Genomic DNA, 8,262 nt, shown 5'->3' with positions numbered 1-8,262 from the left:
GCCGGCTGGGCCCTGGTGGTGGCCCAGTTGGCCTGTGGTCAGCTGGGCCGAAGCCCGGGGGTTTCTTTTCTCTTTTTTTTTTGTATTGTTTTTCTGTTTTCCTTTTATTTATTTTCTTTTATGTTTTTTATTTATCTATAAACACTTAGGCATTTAATAAAAATTTGTTTATTGCATCATAATTACCCTTGTAATATTCGTCAACCACCGAACAATTTTATTTTAAATTTTGAAAACTTTTATTGTTTTCATCAATTTGAATTTTGAATTTGAACGGTTTCGAATTATTTCGAGGATAGCAACAGTAATCGGGATGACGTGCCATGATTAGCGTGGGATTACTGTAGCAAGATTATCCGGGCGTTACAACTAATAAAATCATTGTTGTTGGTATTGGAAAAGTCACAAAATTTGGTATTATCTTGAGCCATGAGAAGGCAAGCAATCCAACAAACAAGCACACAAAAGGCAAGCGGAGAAGAAGGAGGAGGGGCGAAGAAAAGGCAAATCTTTTTGAAAATCGTTTTAGGAGTGGGGGAGAGGAAAACGAGAGGCGAATGGCAAATAATGTAATGCGAGGGATGAGAGTTTATGATGGGTACTTGGTATGTCTCGGCTTGGCGTAGATCTCCCTGGCAACGGTGCCGGAAATTGGCAAGCTGATGGGAGATCAAATCTTGACTTGACTTGGCGTAAATCTCCCCATCAACGGTGCTAGAAATTCTTCCTGCTACCTCTTAAGATTGTGTTGGTTTTTCCCTTGAAGAGGAAAGGGTGATGCAACAAAGTAGAGTAAGTATTTCCCTCGGCTTTTGAGAACCAAGGTATCAATCCAGTAGGAGACAACGCACAAGCCACCGGATACCTGTACAAACAAACACCAACTTGCACCCAACGTGATAAAGGGGTTGTCAATCCCTTCACTGTTATTTGCAAAGTGAGATCTGATATAGATGGATAAATGTTAAAGTAATATTTTTGGTATTTTTGGTTTGTGGAACGGAAAGTAAAAGATTGCAAAGAAAGTAAATAGGAAAATAAAATTGTAATTCGGAAACTTATATGATGGAAAGTAGACCCGGGGGCCATAGGTTTCACTAGAGGCTTCTCCCAAGATAGAAAATATTACGGTGAGTGAACAAATTACTGCCAAGTAATTGATAGAAAATCGCAAAGTTATGACGATATCTAAGGCAATGATCATGAATATATGCATCATGTCTGTATCAAGTAGACCGACTCCTGCTCGCATCTACTACTATTACTCCACACATCGACCGACTCCTGCCTGCATATAGAGTATTAAGTTCATGAAGAACAGAGTAACGCATTAAGTAAGATGACATGATGTAGCGCGATAAACTCAAGCAATATGATGAAAACCCCATCTTGTTATCCTTGATGGCAACAATACAATACGTGTTGGTTCCCCTTCTGTCACTAGGATCGAGCGCCGCAAGATTGAACCCAAAGCTAAGCACTTCTCCTATTGCAAGAAAAACCATCTAGTTGGCCAAACCAAATTGATAGTTTGAAAAGACTTGCAAAGATATCAAATCATGCATATAAACATTGAGAGGTGATTCAAATAATATTCATAGATAAGTTGATCATAAATCAACAATTCATCGGATCTCGGCAAACACACCGCAAAAGAGTATTACATCAAATAGATCTCCAAGAACATTGAGGAGAACTTTGTATTGAGAATCAAAGAGAGAGAAGAAGCCATCTAGCTACTAGATATGGACCTGTAGGTCTGTGGTAAACTACTCATGCTTCATCAAAGAGGCAATGGTGTTGATGTAGAAGCCCTCTGTGATAGAATCCCCCTCCGACAGGACGCCTGAAAAGGCCCCTAGATGGGATATCATGGGTACAGAAGGTTGTGGCGGTGGAAAAGTGGTTTTGTGGCTTCCCTCAAAGGTTTTGCGATATTTGAGAATATATAGGCGGAAGAAATAGGTCGGTGGAGTCACGAGGGGCCCACAAGGGTGGGGGTGCGCCTTGCCCCCTGGGCGCGCCTCCTGACCTTGTGGCCTCCTCGTGGCTTTCCTGACATGCACTCCAAGCCTTCTGGATGTCTTCTGGTCCAAGAAAAATCATAGCGAAAGTTTCATTCCGTTTGTGTCATGGAATTGTCACGGAAGATGCCCTAGTGTGAGGACTTAGTCGTGAGGCCAACACATCTATGTGGTAGCTTGAGAGGGGTTGATTGGAATCGAGAGACGCAACACACAAGACAAGGGTTTAGACAGCTTCGGGCCCCATGAAACATCATCTGATAATAACCCTACATGCTTTTTGTGGCTAGGTCTTATTATCATCACGAGGGAGTAGCCGTAAACCGGCTCTCCTAGTGGTGTCTAGCCTTAAGATTCTCCCCCCTCTTGGGGTGCCCTGCCCCTCCTTATATAAGTTGAAGGGGCAGGTTACATGTAGAGTCCATCTCGGACTAAGACTTAAACTATTCTGACTTCTCTTCATGGGCTTCTTAACATCTTGGGCTTCTTAACATCCCGGGCTTATTAACCCCAGGCGACCCTGTCTGCTGGGTTATGACTGTCCGCCGATTTATAATCTGACTTAACATCTGGCTTATCATCTGCCGGGTTACCATCTGACTTACAATCTGGCTTATCATTTGTCGGCTTATGATCTGACTTAACATCTTCCGGGTTACCATCTAACTTAACCATCTGCCTTAACTATCTACCTTAACCATCTGCCTTAACTCTCTACCTTAACCATCTGTCTTAACTCTGTCGGTTTACCAAGTCCCAGCCGGGTTATAACTCCGACCGGGTCATACCACGGGGTATATCTCCGACATTAGCCCCCAGTTTAATTTGGATTTATCCATGTTAAACTGATCCTGATCATCCTTAAGTCCTTGTTATTTCCTTCTTCTAGAAAATCCGGGTCAATAGGCCAGCTTCATACTCAGTTTGCTGACATTGGTTTCTCACACAGAAATACTGTGAAGAATAATTCATTTGATTCGGCTCCCAATGCTTAAGAAAAAATATTGGTCTTGAAATACTCATCTGATTTTCAGCCGGCTTAAAGATGTAAAACTTGTCGGTTTATCATTGCTAAAATTGTCGGTTTATAAATATTGATGGCACCGGGTCATAACTGTAGTTAACATCAAGCTTGAAAATATACATCTTATATGCCTATTACTTGTAGCCCCCAAGTCTTAAGAAGGCAGCGTAGGAACAGCTTAAGACTTGCTTCAATATAAATGTCACAACCTTGAAGAAACCCGATTTGTTCATCTCGGTCACTAGTCAAACTGAATATTCCACATATGTAGCCCCCAAGTGTCGGGTTGTCATGCTTGCAGCAACCTGGGACTTGTAATTGTCTGATGCCCATAAAAACTTCAACCAGTGTAGCCCCCAAAGGTCGGGTCATTAAGCAATAATGAACAGGGACTTTATATATACTTCATTGAAAATAATATCATATGATGTAACCCTCGCCATGGGGCTCGAACCCACGTCCACAAGGTTAAGAGCCTTGTATTTTACCAACTGAGTAGTAGACCTTTCAATATAACGGATTAAGACTTGTGTACCTTGAATTTTTGACAGGAGCAATTGGTAGCCCCCAAGGGCCGGCTCATTACGTTGTGACGAGTCGGGTCTTCAATAAGGCAAGTAAGGAATGACCTTGCATTAGCCCCCAAGTCCCATGGTGCATGCTGGCAGTGACATGAGACATGCGTATTTGATGTAATCTCAACTTGAATAATGTAGCCCCCAAGTGCCGGGTCGGAAGCCTGCAGCGACTCGGGACTATTCCTTCCATTATAGAATAAATCATATCCATTGATAACATAATAGCCATTGCGCTAAAGCGACTTTGAAAACCTCAATCATAATACTGGTTATTGATAACCATAAAAATCCAGCCATGTTGGCTATTCAAGATTTGAATAATATAATCCGCTGCGGGTATTGACTCGTAGGCATGCAATATCATGATTTTGATTGCTCAAGGCAAAGATATCCTGGCAACATATAGTCTGCTATCAGGGCAGGTTATTTACCCAATATGCTCAATTATGAGTCATATAGTTAAGGCTACATGGCCTGAATTGTGAAAACCATATGTCAATATGGTACAAAGATGAACCCAAAAAATGTTCAAATAGAAATAATATATCAGAAAAAACAAGGCTTTCATAGGACGCCAAGCCTAAATCTCAAGTGCTTTCATGGGACGCACAACCGCTGAGTTAAACCTTATAAGCCGGACATCACACAACCAATCGTCTCTTTAACTTTGACAAGTTCAGGGTCTGTATAACATTGACTTGTCAAGAGTACGGCGGGTCATTCCAGGATTACCTGGGCGGAGTGGCGGATTTAAAAAGACAGGATAACCCGAGGTTTGGCTTTTAAGCCTATTACAAGGGTCATAAAAACTCTTTGTCCTTCGGAACAAAGAGCCCCCAAGCAATACTTTTGAGCTGTGCTCAATGGGCACCTATGTTTGATTGGGCTTTTGCAACAGACTCTCTTTGGTCCCTTTAACCTGGGTAGCAAGCCCCCAAGTGTTTCTGTAAGAATGGCGTATAAGCCTGATCAAAGGGTAATCATAGCTTCGCTCAATGAGCAGGAAGCCCCCCAAGTGACCATAATAAGATAAGCCCATAAGGCAGGATGTCCATATTTGAATCACGCATCATGGCAGCAAGTTTTCTTTGGCAACCTTTAACTTTTCTGAGAACTTTGAACTTGCGAGAGATGAATTTCTTTTTTCAACCGGAGTTTTAAACTGGATATTGAGAGCTTCAAAGCTTTGCGGGAGACAGATTTCCCTTGAACCGGATTTTAAACCGGAATCTTCATTTTGAGCCGGAAATTTTCTGACAACCTTTAAATTTTCATCAATATAACAGCAGCCTCCGGGACCGGGTTATCTTCCCTCCACTGACCCGGAGTTCTTGACTTGCTTTAAACTGACAGTCATTTACTGAGTCATGTCATCGTAGCCCCCAAGTCTCAAGGCGACTCGAGGAGTTGGTTTGAGATTCTCCATATTTGATCGTGACATAAACCGGTATGAGCCATTCAACAGCTCATTGATATAATAATCCCTTTTGCAGTAGACAACCTTGTCCTACATTAAAGAACTCGCAAGTCAGAGTAATTGCTCTTTTAAAGAAAGCAATATGTAATATAAAAATATAGTGGATGTACTTCACCTAATATGTCAGGCTAGAGATTATCCACCGCGGAGTCGATGATCACCATGGTGAAGCGGCCCAGTAAACCGTGCGGACGGGCAAGTTAGCCGCATCGTATTGTAGCAGGGGCATCAACTTGCGCATGTACCCATCCATTAGTACGGCACGAACGCACTAGTGCAAAAATAATATTGACGCACACCCCTTGGCGACACATTTGTAATGAATAATGGTCCTACGAAAAAATATCATAGACCAAGTAATTGTTCTTTGACAAAAATAATATATGCTAATAAGATAAATTTAGACAAATATCACATGTTTTGTTTGGACGATCGATAAACCGTAATTAGCATCCGTAGATAACTTTTCAATGCGGTTGCGCTTTATCCCCTCAGGCCTCCCCAACCAACCCGTCTATTGACTTATTTCTTTCGCCCTCTATATCCCATACCCAAAATAGGCCGCCCCTGTACCACTTGTAGACAAGGCAGAAACAAGGTGGAGCCAGCGCCAGAAAACATGCAGGCTCAGGGCAGCTTGCATCGCTGACTTGCGAGGACGCCTAGGCGGTCATAGGGATCGGAGAGCAGGCAACGCCGACGACAACTTGAAACTGCCGGGGGCCATGGCAGCTTGGCGGGCCACGGCGACGGCGAAGCCACGATCGTGGTGACCCGGCATAAGTCTTAAAGCGGAGGCGAGGTGATGTCACGTGACAGCCGGCTCGGCTCACGGCAATTTGGATGTGCCGGCGATTTAAGGCGCTGCATAAGAAATGGCAAGACCGGCCAGGTAGGCTGCGGAAACAGCGGGTTGAGACCGCAGAGGCAAAAACCGGCGATGGCTTAAAACGGAGGCGATGAATCACACCGTCGGGGCAGCTCGAGGAGGAAAAACACGGGCCAGGTGGTGACTCGGCCACGCCGTCTTAAAGCCACAGCGGCGGGGATGAGCAGCGGAGGCGGCCAGCGGTTTGAAACAGCACAGCGGCTCAGCACAACGCGAGGCACAGTGAGACGGCGCTCAGTGCGCTATAAGGTAGCGGCGGTTTAGAGCAGAGGTGTGGGTGCTCGGCAATGGAGGCGACGGTCGTGGCCATGGTGGATCGAAACCGCGGTCTAGAGGCGAGGTGAACCGGCGGGTCGACGGAGGCGGCGCTGAGGAGCGCTATAATCGGGCGACTCATGGAGGAGTGGCAAGGTGGGTTACTCAGCAGTGGCGGTTCGAAGATGAACGCGGCGGCTCGGGGTGCGGCCGCTGACCCGCCAGCGGAGGCGTGAGGCGCTGGGTGGCTCCACAGCGGCGGCTCTCCACGACCATGGACGGCGCGGGCAAACCCCGAGGCAGTCGGCGACTCGCGGCGGCTCGACCCGACGGAGTAGTTGAAGCCGCTCGGGGCCGTGGCGGTTTAAGACAGCGGAGGCGGTTTAAGCACGACTGCAGCCGGCGGCGACGGCGGCTTGGTGGTTTAAGCATGATTGCAGCCGATGGCGACGACGGCTTGGTGGTTGGCGACACAAGAAGCGAAACGGCGAGACGAGTCACATGCGAGGCCACAGCTGCCGTTGCCCCAGGCCAATCTGGTGGAGCGAGTAGGCAAAGCGGTGGTTCCATCGACTCCAACGAAGGTGGCCGGCGGTTCACCAGCGAGACGGAAATCCGACGCGAGGAGGCAGGTTGAGAAGGCGCTGTTGGTAGCGGCCAGACGAGACGCCGGCGGCTCGGTGGAACACCTTTCGGGCGCAGCAGTGGAGGCCACAGCAGCTCGAGGACTGGCCCGGAGGCAACGGGGCCGCAGCGCACAAGGCAGCCTACTGCGGGGGCGGCGTAAACCGGTTTGGTGCGACAGAGTATGACTCGCCGCAGAAGGGGAAGCGGAGGATCGTCGGTCTTGGCGACTTAGTCAGGACAGCTCGATGCAGAGGTGGCTCGAGGGTGGAGTTTGCGCGGGGTTGACTTGGAAGTGACTCGTGGCCCGTTCCGATAATGAGACAGAGATGGCGATAGCTGTGGCCGGGCTCGTCCAAGCCGGCTTGCAAAGTCAGTGAGGCCCGGCCACAGAGACTTGGCGGTGGATCAACGGCTTTAAACAGGGTCACGAAGGCGGAGGCATGCCAGTGGCGGCTCGTTGATAGACGACGCGGCAGAGGCGCACCGACGGCTCCGGACAGAAATAGCAAACAACTCGAATCCTGGGCAGAGGCAAGGCACAGACCGTGGAGGAGTCCGGGTCACTGCCCTCTTCGTTTCCGGGTCGTGGCCCCTGGATGACCCCTCTTTTTTTTAAAGATGTATGAACTTCCGTCCTTCCATGCAGAAGGCACTGCCTGCCGTGGCTCTCTGCTTTTGCTATCGATTACTAAATGACGTGGAGAGAAACAACACAAACATGGCACCTTGGCCGATCGAGCCTCTCGCGGCCTCGAGACTTAATCATTGGACCGGAGAGATGCAGTAGCAATCGGATACGAACGCCGTACAAGTTGATACTACAGCGGAATTTTTTTGGCAACCTTGACTCGACGATTTGACTGCTCACCAAACACACATTATGCTGTGAATTTTCTCCTTGTCGGCCTGCCTGATATGATCCTTGTGTCGATTGGTCTCGTGCACGTCTTCGACCTGTGGTAGCGGCGGCGCCGTATTCCATGCCACCTTAATTTCTTTTGATCCTTGTACTATCAGCTCCAAAGCTAATCACAATTTCAATCACAAACAATGAATTTTGCCAGCTCTTCTACATTTGACACATGACGAGCTTCTCAACATCTTAGGAAAGATCCCTCCAAAAACTCAACACCACCGTGCGCTAGCCCCACGATGGGCGCCAACTGTCATGAAATTGTCACGGCAGATGTCCTACTATGAGGATTTAGTCGTGAGGCCAACGCATCTATGTGGTAGCTTGAGAGGGGTTGATTGGAACTGAGAGACGCAACACACAAGACAAGGGTTTGGACAGCTTCGGGCTCCGGAAAACATCATCCGGTAATAACCCTACATGTTGTTTGTGGCTGTGTCTTATTATCATCACGAGGGAGTCACCGTAAACCGGC

This window comes from Triticum dicoccoides, chromosome 4A, assembly GCF_002162155.2.
Source record: "Triticum dicoccoides isolate Atlit2015 ecotype Zavitan chromosome 4A, WEW_v2.0, whole genome shotgun sequence".
NCBI lineage: Eukaryota > Viridiplantae > Streptophyta > Magnoliopsida > Poales > Poaceae > Triticum > Triticum dicoccoides.
Note: the sequence above shows the minus strand (reverse complement) of the source record.